The following is a 12,824-nucleotide window of genomic DNA, read 5'->3' as shown; positions in this document are numbered from 1 at the left end:
GATAATTTATACGGTCAACAAAATGCACTGCTACACCATTAACCTGTGTATTAACAGTGATATTCAGTCTGCCAAGTAGACCAAATGTCATTACTTTTGATTTAGAAACATTTACTACCAGGCTATTATTACTCAATCAACGTGAAATATAACCTAATGTTGTATTTATGCTATTCTCCAATTGAAAGTTTGATTGTCCATCGAATATCGTCCGCGTACATAAACGGATGACAACCGCAATTATAGATAGGAAGCTACTAATGTCATCGACATATATGTATAACAACAAGTAAAAAAACATTAATTTCGACCGGGCCGAATTTTTAATACCCTCCACCTTAGAGTAAAGGAATCATTAAAACCCATTATGACCCAAAAATAGCAATTTTTAGACAAATCCGTGAAAAAATGTGGCAAAAATCCTCAAAATACCGAATATCGGGAGCTACAGATATATGGAGACTATACCAAGACGTGACCGATACATCTAATTTTTAATACCAACAATCGTAGACACATTACAAATTGTTCTGCTAAATTTTTATGGTCTACGTCGAATAATATGGGCAACAGACAGACGGATAGACAGACGGACAGACAGGAATTACTGTCAAATGTATATAAAGTGAACAATTTCTCTATCAGCCTTGAATGATCCACACTATCGAATGCTTTGGAAATATCCAGCGCAAAAACAATGCCACTATCACCTCCATCAGGTCGGTTAAGTCTACTAAAAGTCAAGTAGTGCTGAGACCACACCTAAATCCTATTTTATAATTATTCAAAAATTTACGGTAATATATAATTGATTGAATCTGGAGCCTTATGAGATGTTTTGCAACTTTAGAATTCCGCGGCAGTATACTAATAGGTCTCAAATTCTCAATAGGGTTCATTCCTTTAGTTTTGAAAATGGGGAAACCCCTAGCAATCTTCAAGTCATGCGGAAAGGTCGATGTTGTAAATATGGTATTACAAATAAAGTTGAAATGTCTAGATATATATGGACAAATTAATTTTCAAATCTTAATAGGTACTCTATCAATACCTACAGATGTCCATTTGACCTTTTAAATGCTTCTAAAACATCTGTCTGTCTCGGAAACACAACTAAATGAAAATGTATGACATTGTCTATCAATATCTGGTAAATCAACAGTAACATTACCCAGACTATTGTTTTAGTAAAATATTCATTCAAAACATCAAAGTCAGTGATACCACTGGCATGAAGTTGTCTCCAGGCATGAGTAGCGTCTATTCCATTGAAAAGTTTTTCATAATATTTTTACGCTCCTTTCTAAGAATAGACTTGCTTTATTCCTAAGAGTCCGATACACCACCTTATTTAGCTGCGTAGTAAATTTTAAATAATTTTTGTATGCCATATCACGCAAAAAACTTGCCAATATTACAGAATTACTTTTCAACCACGGATCCATTAAATGTATCACACGTTTTCTAACGATAAGAACAAATTTAAACAGATTAGCAATTGGCAAATGGAGAAATGAAAGCTGTAAATTAATATCAGAGTTGCTATAAAAACTACTATAGAACTAAACAAACAGACCGTCCCAATTAATATCATTATGGTTCCGGTTTATATTAGTGATAAAGGAAATTGGACTTCATAAGAGGAGATAAAAGAGCAGAGGTTACTGTAGGCAACAAATCAATTAGAAAAACGGATGCTGTAGCAATACTAACTTGGCTAGGCAACGAGTTATGGGTAACAGATATACGAAGACGGATACAAACATTCCTCATGTTTAGACGAATTGGAAATGCCGAACAAGTAACAATAAAAGTCGCCCACAACAATAATATAATCGTATTTAGACCAAATATATCCATGTATCTCCTCAAAGTTGTGAATATTACCCTGTGACAGTTGAACAACATCAACAAGTAAAAAAGCTGTAAGTTCGGCCAGGCCGATCTTTTAGCACCCTCCACCATTTGGTACAAATTTGGCAATTTCCAAAAAAAAAAAAAAAATAAATAAATAAATAAATAAATAAATAAATAAAATAAATCCTTTAAAAATTCTGTTAAAATCTTAAAAATACCGAATGTCTATACGACGACGTATACCTGCATAGGCAACTTTTGTCATAAGTTATTACAACATTTAAATGCGAAACTTGAAGAAAAATTTGTTTATAATGTAGCTAAAATCATCAAAATACCGAATATAGGGGGTACCGTTATATGGGGGCTATACGAAGACGTGGACTTGCACAGACAATTTTCTGGCATGGGCTGAAGTACCCATTACGAACTTCAAATGCGAAATTTAAAACAATCCCGGTAAATAATGTCGCTAAAATCATCAAAATACCGAATATCGGGGGGTACGGTATATGGGGGCTATACGAAGACGTGGACCTACATGGCCCATTTTCTGTTTTCTGCTGCAGTATCTATTACGAAATTCAAATACCAAATTTGGTACGGTTCCGTTAAATAATGTCGCTAAAATCATCAAAATACCGAATATCGGGGGGTACCGTTATATGGGGGCTATACAAAGAAGTGGACCTGCACAGATATTTTCTGTCTTAGGCTGTAGTATCCATTACGAACTTCAAATGCCAAATTTGAAACAATTCCGGTGAATAATGTCGCTAAAATCATCAAAATACCGAATATCGAGAGGTACCGTTATATGGGGGCTATATGAAAACTTGGACCTACATGACCCATTTACGAACTTAACCTGCCTACTGGCAAAATATACATGTGTGCAAAATTTTAGCCTTCTATCTCAATTTGTTCGAAAGATAGCGTGATTACAACAGACAGACAGACGGACAGACAGACAGACACACAGACAGACAGACGGACATGGCTAAATCGTCTTAGAATTTTACGCTGATCAAGAATATATATACTTTGTTGGGTCTGACGTGAGTATTTCGAGGAGTTACACGCTCAAGCCACCCTTATCGTTTTTCATCAGAAATAATCATGAGTGGTGAGGCCTATTTCCATCTTAGCTGATGCGTAAATAAGAAAAATTTACGCTTCTGGGGCACTGAAAATCCGCGTGTAAACCACGAAGAGCCATTACACCCGCTTAAAGTCACTGTATAGAGTGCTGTTTTCGCTGGAGGAGTCATCGGACCTCCTTCGAAGACGTCACGGGTCAAATGGTCAGCACAACAAATCCATGATCAACGAGTTCTTTTTGCCGCAACTTGATGCGTTAGGATTGGCAAACATGTGGTTCCAACAGGACGCTGTAACTGCACTATACTGCACGTGCCACAATCGATTTTAAAGTGAAATTTGTATAGATTTTTTGCTATTATATTCTCTTGCCATAGAGAACTGTTCCTACAAAGTTCAAATGCTCGAGAAAGGTGGTAATTGAGATCTCAGGCAAGAATTCGTTGTTGGTCATTTTGATTAAAACTTTAACGGTTTCATATCTATAGAACAGAACTCCAAACACTTTTGAACTTGAACGTGAAGTTTCATTGATTTTATGTATTTACTATTTTTATTCTGTACGACAAAAGCTTTGTCTTAGAGAGAAAATAAAAATTCTAAAAGGTTTGCCAGATATTAGAGAGACAAAATGATTCCTTTGAGCATGGCGACAAAAGTTGACTACTTTGACCGTGAGGGAAAAGGTGAACAAAAAATCTACCTTGTTGTAATACAATAAATATTTTACTTACAAAAATAAGGTAGGAATTTCGGCCATGCCTCCTCTACAATATACATAAAGTCAAAAAAAAAAAGACCTGTATCAACAAAATTTTTGTAAGGCAGATAGACAGACACCCATTAGAAACCGCAAATACAAAATTTCAGATAATTTCGTTGAAAATATTGCGAAAGCCATCAGAATATCGAAAATTTGGTGGTATCAATCCGTAACAACCCTCACATACCAAATTCCAGGCAACTTGTGCCGAAAGTCGTCGAAATGCTAAAATACCGTGTGGACTTATGACATGGCAGCGACGGGCGAACATGGCTAAATTCAGCAGATCATGAGTGTATGCCTTGTTGGATCTAAAATGATTGTTCCCATGAATTACCATCAGAATGACAATCTTAATATGCCCTCCATGTTATGGTTAAGGGACTAACAATTATAAAGCAAGACGACGTTTGCCGGGTCAGCTCCATTTATCCATTTATCGACCAAGTTGAAAAGCATAGCATATCTTTTCTGATAACTTATAATGGTAGCATAAGTCGAGTCAGATTTATTTTTACTTTCACTGTATAGCTTCCATTGCTGCATATTTCCATGGGAAAACATTTCGATTTGCATTGTCCCAGAATGTTCAGTTGTTTGGTGAGTTGATTTTGAAAAATAACTTTTGGCAAAATACATACTTCTGCAGTGCATCCGAATGGATGAATGAATGAATTTGGGTTCTTGCAAAACTGCATTCCAAAATAACGAAAGAATTTATTTATGCACCAAGTTTAACATTAGAATATTTACTTATTTACAAACGAATACATTTCCTGAGAGAATACTGACGTTAAATGTGTGTGTGTGTGTGTGTGTGCGTGTGTATGTGTGTCATTTTAAATATGTAAGAACTGCAGTATATGTCTGTCCTTGCAAGACAGACACAGTCTTCTATATTATTGCTCCAGATACAAAGTGTCCTTTTATCAGCAACATAAAAAGGATGTATGTAAATATTGGAATGCACACTCACACATGTACACACGCCCGCACAAAGGACATATGTACACATCACATGTATTTGAATGTATTCGACCATGTGTACTTCCTCATATGTTTGCATATTCAATATTGTTATTTGTGAGATACTGCAAATATGCGTACGGGTGGGGGTATGATTTTTGTGTGTGGGGGACACACATTGTCAAGGTACTGGCCCGGAGAACCATAACTCTTTATGTGTGCTTGCGGCTATGTTTGCATGCCTTGTAAATGTATTTGTCACATATGGCCAGCACTCGTATGGACCAAGAGCCCCAGCGCCCTAGCATGAACGAACATAATTTGCATAACTTCTGATTTCGGACTTTTGTGCAAGAAGTGGCTATAAAACAATATTAACAGAAATAATCATTGTTTTCTAAATCGACACATGACTTCGCATGAATGTGTTCGGGGACAACAAGAGCATCCAATTGGCTCCCAATAAGCACACTATGGGATACAGTTAATGATGTCAAGAGACGGTTAGTCAGTGGCCACAGTAACATTATTTCAATTTGTACCGTAGAGTTGGGCTGGGATGCGAGATTGTAGCCTTGTCCGATGCGATGTGGCCAAGAGCAGTGAACAGACATAACTGTTTGTGACGCTCCAACAGGATTCAGGAATGTTCAATGGCGTGAAAGAAATACATGCGTCCGTAAATGTGTGTGGGTGGTTGTGTGTGTGCCGCTTGCCACTGTGTGTATGCGTAATGTTGCAACAGCATAGATTTGTTCTTCGGAACGCCTTTCCAATGTTTGTAGTTTCATATTAATCATCGACGACCACTGGTAGACTGCAAGTTTCTGAAGCCACAATGTATATGGCAAGACACAAATTAGCATAGCTGATTAGTTTATAAATGGCCGGACAGTAGGAAAATTTGCATATTGCAGCAAATAGTAGATTAATTCTTAAAATAGGACAAAAAACAAATCGAACGATTTTTAATTTCATTTTCATTCATATGAAGTCCTGATCTAATAAATTTATTTTTGCGGTTACTTGAAAAAATTGCAATGATTCCTCCTCGAAAAACAAAAACTGATGCTCAACATGAAGAGTAATACCTCGAAAAATGGTGCCAAGACCCATCAGTTCAATATAAATTGTAATTGATAGAAATTATGTTTCTTATAAAATGGGAACTAATTCTGCCAAGTTACAGCAAATTTGGCTTGTTGGCTTCCTTTATTATGGGTTTTTACTAATATTATTTTTATTAGTATACTAGCTGGCCCGGTCCGCGTTGCCGGCCCGTAGTTTTAGTCTTTAATGCAAATTTTGCATAGCATAATATTTTACAAATCTGCCTCATAAAGGTGAACAAATTTTAATATAAATATTGATTCGACTAAGTAGAAATAAATAACTATGGAAGGAGGGCAAAATAATTTCTGAATAGTCAAAGTTAATTACGCTTTTACACCCATTACCATAGCACATCAAATTGCGCATGAGAGTCCCCAAAAAGTATATTTTCTTGTTCATAGTAAAATTCAATGACGATTAAACAATACCCGCGTTGTTGTCCGCCAATCGGTAAACATCACTATAGATCGGCAGGCCTGAGGACTATATGGGGACTGTACCAAAATATTTACGTATGTTGACATTTTTCTGTAAGATGGTTCTCTACTCAAAAAGTAGCCTAAATACAGTAAATAATGGCCAAATCAGTTGAAAAACGTGGCCAAGACCACGGTCACAGCTGAAATCAGGGATACATTTATATAAGGGTTATACCAAAACGTGGCCCAACCAATATTCTCTTGGGGGTTACAAATTCAATAGAATACAAAATTTTTTTTCTGACCACACATTAGATGTGAAAGTGGACTTAGGGATACTCCAATATGGGGACTTTACTTAAATAAATTCCTATGTGGCAATTATCTGTATGATGGTTCCCTACCCCAGGGGCATAAATACAATTTTTAGCCAAATCAATTAATGAATGTGGTCAAGACCAAAATGGGCCCTACTCTGAAAATTTCAAACTTTATGCGAAGAGGTTCTCTACCTCCTTAGAAACAAAGATGCCAAATAATGGCCAAAATATTAAAAAAGTGACCAAGACACCAAAAATAGCTTAAATCATACGATGGTTATATAAATATGAAATCGGGTTGTACCCTTATACGTGAGTTATGATCATGACCGGCAAAAAAAAATTATGATCATGACCTGCAAAAGCCATTTAAGGTATCTTGAATGTTTGGGAAGAATTTCTGGAAGGATAGAAATCCTTTTCTTACTAAGAATCCCATTCGCTCTACTATTTTCCACCCTTTATATTTGGTATTTTTCTGATTGTACATTGGACGGATTATTGTGACAGGAAATAAGTAGTTCCACGCTTTGAAATGAGCCCCATTAGGCTTTTTCGGTCATTTTTGTTTGTTTAAATGTGTTCGCATCTTCCAGTTGAACCACGATGTAGGCCCTGGAGTTGAAAGGTAGATGTCAGTTAACATCGTATTTCCCACTCATTTCATTTTTTGGTGAAAATTTGTATATAGTGAAAAATTATTCTTTATTTTGTTCACAAAAAAATTTACTGAATTCAATTGGATAATACAAATTGAAAAAAATGACAAAAGAAGAATAACACATTGAAAAAATCTTCAACTTGTTCGCTGATTTTTTACAGCAAATGTTTAAAGATCCTTATATAGTTTGTCAATAGAATGTACTTCTATTTTAAAATTCGATTCCATTAAATTATTTCGACATCATCTATTCCGTTTCGCCACCACATAATTTGGTACTACATTTCCATGTAACTCGCCATCAATTTCATTTCTCAAGAAATCAAGTCAATTAAATAATTTGGTATTAATATTTGAATTCAAAAATAAAAAATAAAAAACACTACAAATGTACATTAGAAAAAAGTAAGTCAAAATGGAAAAAAATCATGCAAAATAAAACATTACTATTGTACATTTGAAAAGTCAAAATGAAAATGTTAATATATCACATTTTTACGCGATTTTTTTGGATATTATCCTTTTCGGAGAGGAGACAATTCCGAATTTGTATGAATCGTTAAAATCAGTCCAGCGGTTCTTAAGTTATAAGCGTAGTAACTAACACAACTTTCTTTTATATATATAGATATTCTGGGACAGACTATGTCGGATTGAGCAGTACATATTGTCCTCAAATTCCTTAGCTTATCTAGCCTTAAGGCTTCTAAAGTCTTAGCGAATATCATTTTTTATATTTCCTAAAATGAAACATGTTTTTTTCCGATTTACCAACTTTACTAGTCTGCATCTTGATCAGAATAGAAAGATGCAACATCATTTCTATGACCAGTTAGGCATTTGTTAAATTACTACATTGTCTAGAACTTAACTACTTCTTTGGTGAGGCAGTATGTTAAAGGTATGTTACAACAACAAATTGAATAGGTAGTTATTTACAATTATAGCTATTTTCCATATATGTTGAGTTATTGAGAGCAAAAGAGTAGCTTAATGGGTACGTGAGATCATTAACACACTTAAACTTCGTCTAACTAAAAGAAGCCTCAAAATAGAGAGAGGTAATAGAGAGTCGTAGTTAACTTGCTCCTTTGAATGAAAGCATTAATAGATCGCTGTTACAAAAGCTACTGTTAGCGCCTAACATGCGCTGTAACATAACATTGTAACTTAGCATTATATAGACATTACATGTATTGTCATGTTAATTATGATGATGGATTATGTGTTATAATATACTGCTAATAACTATGCAGAGTGGCCATCTTCAGACTGCTGTCATTAAGCCACTCGTCCGACGGCTGTTAAAATTATTCCAGTGACAGCTCATTATATTGTTTACAAGCGTACAGATGCATTTTGGGGAGAATTTTTTAGAAAAAAAAGTTATTCGTAATGGAATTCATTCAAGCGTGATAGTGTGATTTCTTTATATTTGGCTGGAAAACCACAAGTGGCTATCGTTGGAGCACTCCAACATTTAAACGTGAATAAATCTCTTGTGTCTCGTACCATCGCTCGCTACCGTGATACTGGTAGCGTAGCCCGACGTTAAGGAAATGGACGGAAGAAAACAGCAACATCAGCAGAAATGGTTCGAAAAGTAAAGAAGGGACTTGATCGAAACCCGTATTCATTACGAACTTCATGTATCAAATTTGAAACAATTGTGGTGAATAATGTCGCTAAAACGATCAAAATACCGAATATCGGGAGGTACCGTTATATGGTTGCTATACGAAGACGTGGACCAACCTGACCCATTTTCAATATCAAAAGTCCTGCAGACATAATATACATTTGAGTAAAATTTTATCAATCTACTTCATTTCGTTCGGAAGCTAGAGTAATTTCCACAGACGGATAGGCGGACAGACATCGTTAAATCGACATTGCATTTTATGCTGAACAAGAATATATATACTTTGCGGGGTCTAAAATGTTTATTTCGAGGTGTTACAAACGGAATGACAAACTTAATATACCGTCCATACTATGGTGGATGGTATAAAAATTTAAGGAAAATCCATTTGAAGATTGTTGGTGGAATAATGAAAATACTAAATATCGGGATGTACCGTTACATGAGACCTTTATGAAAACCTGAGACTTTATACAAGTCTTACTAGCATAGGGTAATGTAGCTTTACGAAGTTTAAACGCCAGATTCTTCAACGAATTATTATTATTATTTTTTTTTAATTTTGTAGCGCAAGTTGCTAATATCAGATATAAAATATACCAATAAAAACCAGACATCGAAATAGAAATATTTTAAAAATGTAACTATAGAGGGTATAGTGGAGACGAACAAAAGTTCTGTTCGATCTTATTTGGTGGCTGTTTGGTAGGTACCAACTCTCTTAACAGGGTAGACCATCTGCAACCCTGCAACCGATTATATTGAATTGTCTGCAGCCTTTATTTATCCTCCGATCCCTGGGGAAATGGTAGGACCTCTCATTGTTTTCAAATCATGGCAAATGGACCAGACAAACGATTTACTGAAGCAATGCAAGGATGTTACAAAATGCGATTTCGCTTATGTTGCAATTAAAAAAGCTCTATGCACGGTTAAGTGAACATGTTTTTAAAATAACAGAGAATAGCGGGGGTTTCCTAGTGTGGTGAGAGGGATTTGTTAAACAAGGATCTTTTTAATACAGTCCACGAGTTAGCATTTTCAATTGCTGCCTGTGTTGTGGTGGAGTTAGATTACGGGATGTAATCTTTACTGAGACTGATAAGCAAGTGCAGCATGTGAGGTAGATATGCGTGTTTATGACCTCCCCTAAGATTTATGGTGGCATGATACATAGACATGTGCAAAGTTGGTATCAATCTCTGTCTTTTACACTTTATGCTAAGTTGGGATAGGTCATACTATCATAAGTAGTTCTTAAGAAATATTTTTAATAAATACATTTAGTGTCTACAACCACTCATGTATGAAATTATTGATCCCACCTTACCTTTTCTCCAATCCTCCTCATCATTAGAGAAAAATATTTAGTTCCTATCGTCATCGACATGGTGCAAAAACAGGATTGCCCACCATTTCCACACACATTAGCCAATCATTTATCCACGTCGCACTGTTTGAGGATGTAAATGGTCTCCAATTCGAAACTAACTGCATGGTTTGGCGCCAGACATACATGCAGTTCTGAAGTAGGAAGTTCATACTCATAGAGTGAAACATGGAGTTTCTCAAGGTAAAGTGATATCTCCGAAGACTTTCCAGAATTCCGCTCCCACCGAATGGCAAAGAGATCGTTACTTATGCGAACGCGATTGTGCTATAATGAGGTTGGGTCCTATCGTTGAAGACAAATGTGTTAGTTTGAATTTTAAATCAACTGCCGCATGAATTGCTAAGAGTGGAATGTACGTCGAGGAATATTTAATTCGACCGCCAACTACCCCATGATATCAGGGGTTAAACTTGTTAGGATGTTAACCCTCCATAGTATGGAGGGTTTATTAAATTTGTAATACCTTGAAATATACATTTTAGACCACACAAGGCATATATAGTTGATCAGCACAAAGTTCTATGTGCTGTGCGTCCGTCTGTGGAAATCAATCTAGCTTCCGAACGAAATTAAGTGGGTTGATAAAAATTAACATCGATGTATCTTATGTCTGCAGAACTTTTGGTATTGAAAATGGGCCAGGTTGGACCATATTTTCGTATAGCCGTACATGACTGTAACACCTGATATTCGAACTTTCAAAAATTAAGGGGATTGTTTGACAGTTTGTTTTTACATTTGTCAAGTTCTTTCTAACTTGTGGAGAGTATTGATCGTTCGGCCCGGTAGAACTTAGATGTTTTTTGACTTGTTTTAATTAGCGTGCCAAACCTAACCACACACTTTGGAATGTTTATAGCTACAGTCCATCCAAATAGCTGTACTTTTTAAATTTTGAGTGCTCTCACGTCCCACTCACGTCGATATCACTGTTTCACCAAAAACATATTATATCTTCACTAAAACATACCCATTGAATGGTAATATTCGAATGACATCAAAAAAAAAAAACGTTCGAAAAAAAATTATCTCAAATATTTCAACATATCATCAATAATTTATTTCCTCCCTATATAATGAAGTCATGGTTTATTCAAAAAAAAATTTATAATTTCAACATATATCTATAGGTTTTATGCGTAAATGCGGTGCACACGAATATTTCCCTATTTTTAGGGTATACTGGTATATGATCGAACCGCTACAGGTCTTTGCTTTTTTTCCATGAAAATGTAATGAATGTAGACTTCAATGCTTTGTTCGTATTTAAGGATCAGTGCACTGAAGCTTTAGCTAAAAATAACAGTTTTGTGGTTTTCATTTACGTTTTTCCCTCTTCCATAGCAATGGGCAGCGGAAACCGCCTTTATAATTTTGTCTAAGCGGAAATTTTTCACTGGAAGCTATAAAAACGGTTTGAGAAAATAAAACAAGGTCTAATTCATAATGTGTTATTTCCTAATTAGTGGCTGCTCTGGCGAAATGTAGATAAAAACCACTTAACTGTTTTGTGGTATCATTTACATAGTGGAGATATCCATCCTCAAATACACCCGTTCATTCATCCCATCGAGCAACTGCGCCATTCACCGCGATTGTCCTCAGGCAATAGCTTCAACTTCAACTCCACCTACGTACACAGGCAGACGGTGGAAAATGTTTCGAAGCGACATTAAAAAAGGATTTCGAATGTACAAGTGTGTGGGTGTTGAGTATGGGAAAGTTTTTATTATAGATGTCGGCTGCAGTGCAAAGTTTGGTTCTCGTACCCACACCCTCAGCATCCACCACACTGTGGTCACCAATATCGGAATGCTCATTTCAATTATTCTCCGTATAGAAAACACATTTAGAACCCTAATATTGCCAACATTAAGCACTTTGCGAGCCAAGCAGGGCAAAACGAACGCAAAACGAGCTTCCATTTGTAGTTCATAAAATCCAATCTGGCGACTGTATGAATAGTACATTATGCAAAGCACTTAAAAATGTTAATTAGGGACATTTTAGTGTGAAGGCGACAATTAACCAAATCTACTTACTTGTTCTATTCCCATCACCGCCGCCATCGCCATCGCCATCCCCGTCATCATCTTCATTATCATCCTCACCATCCTAATCATCTTCATCATAAGCGTAGACATCCCAGTCCGTTTCGTCGCCGTCGTCTTAATGTGACACCCCCTCCCCCCACAGACAGTGTTATGGAAATGTGCCAAGAGGCATACAATTCCATTTTTCATGCTACATTATCCGCGCACCCATCTTGCCTTCCCTGGACGGCAACGGTCTTTGAAGGAAAAGGGAATGGCGCTGTTCGTGTTAAATCTCTTATTCATTTGCTTATTCAACAAGTTTGTATGGTTGAAGGTGTATGTGTGTGTGTGTGCATGTGCTTGTGTGCTTGCGTGCGCCCCACAACCAAAAATACATCCATACACATATTTAAATGCGAGCAGCGTTTGTTTGTCTACTTTGTTCTTCTTTTCGACCCTTCATAATGGAGCGAAGTGTAATGTACAAGAACATCATGATTTAATTGAAATTTAAATATTTATTTTTCCCAACCAACTATCCGCCCTCAGTGCC

This window comes from Musca domestica, unplaced genomic scaffold, assembly GCF_030504385.1.
Source record: "Musca domestica strain aabys unplaced genomic scaffold, Musca_domestica.polishedcontigs.V.1.1 5, whole genome shotgun sequence".
NCBI classification, from domain to species: domain Eukaryota; kingdom Metazoa; phylum Arthropoda; class Insecta; order Diptera; family Muscidae; genus Musca; species Musca domestica.
This window is presented reverse-complemented; position numbering follows the sequence as displayed.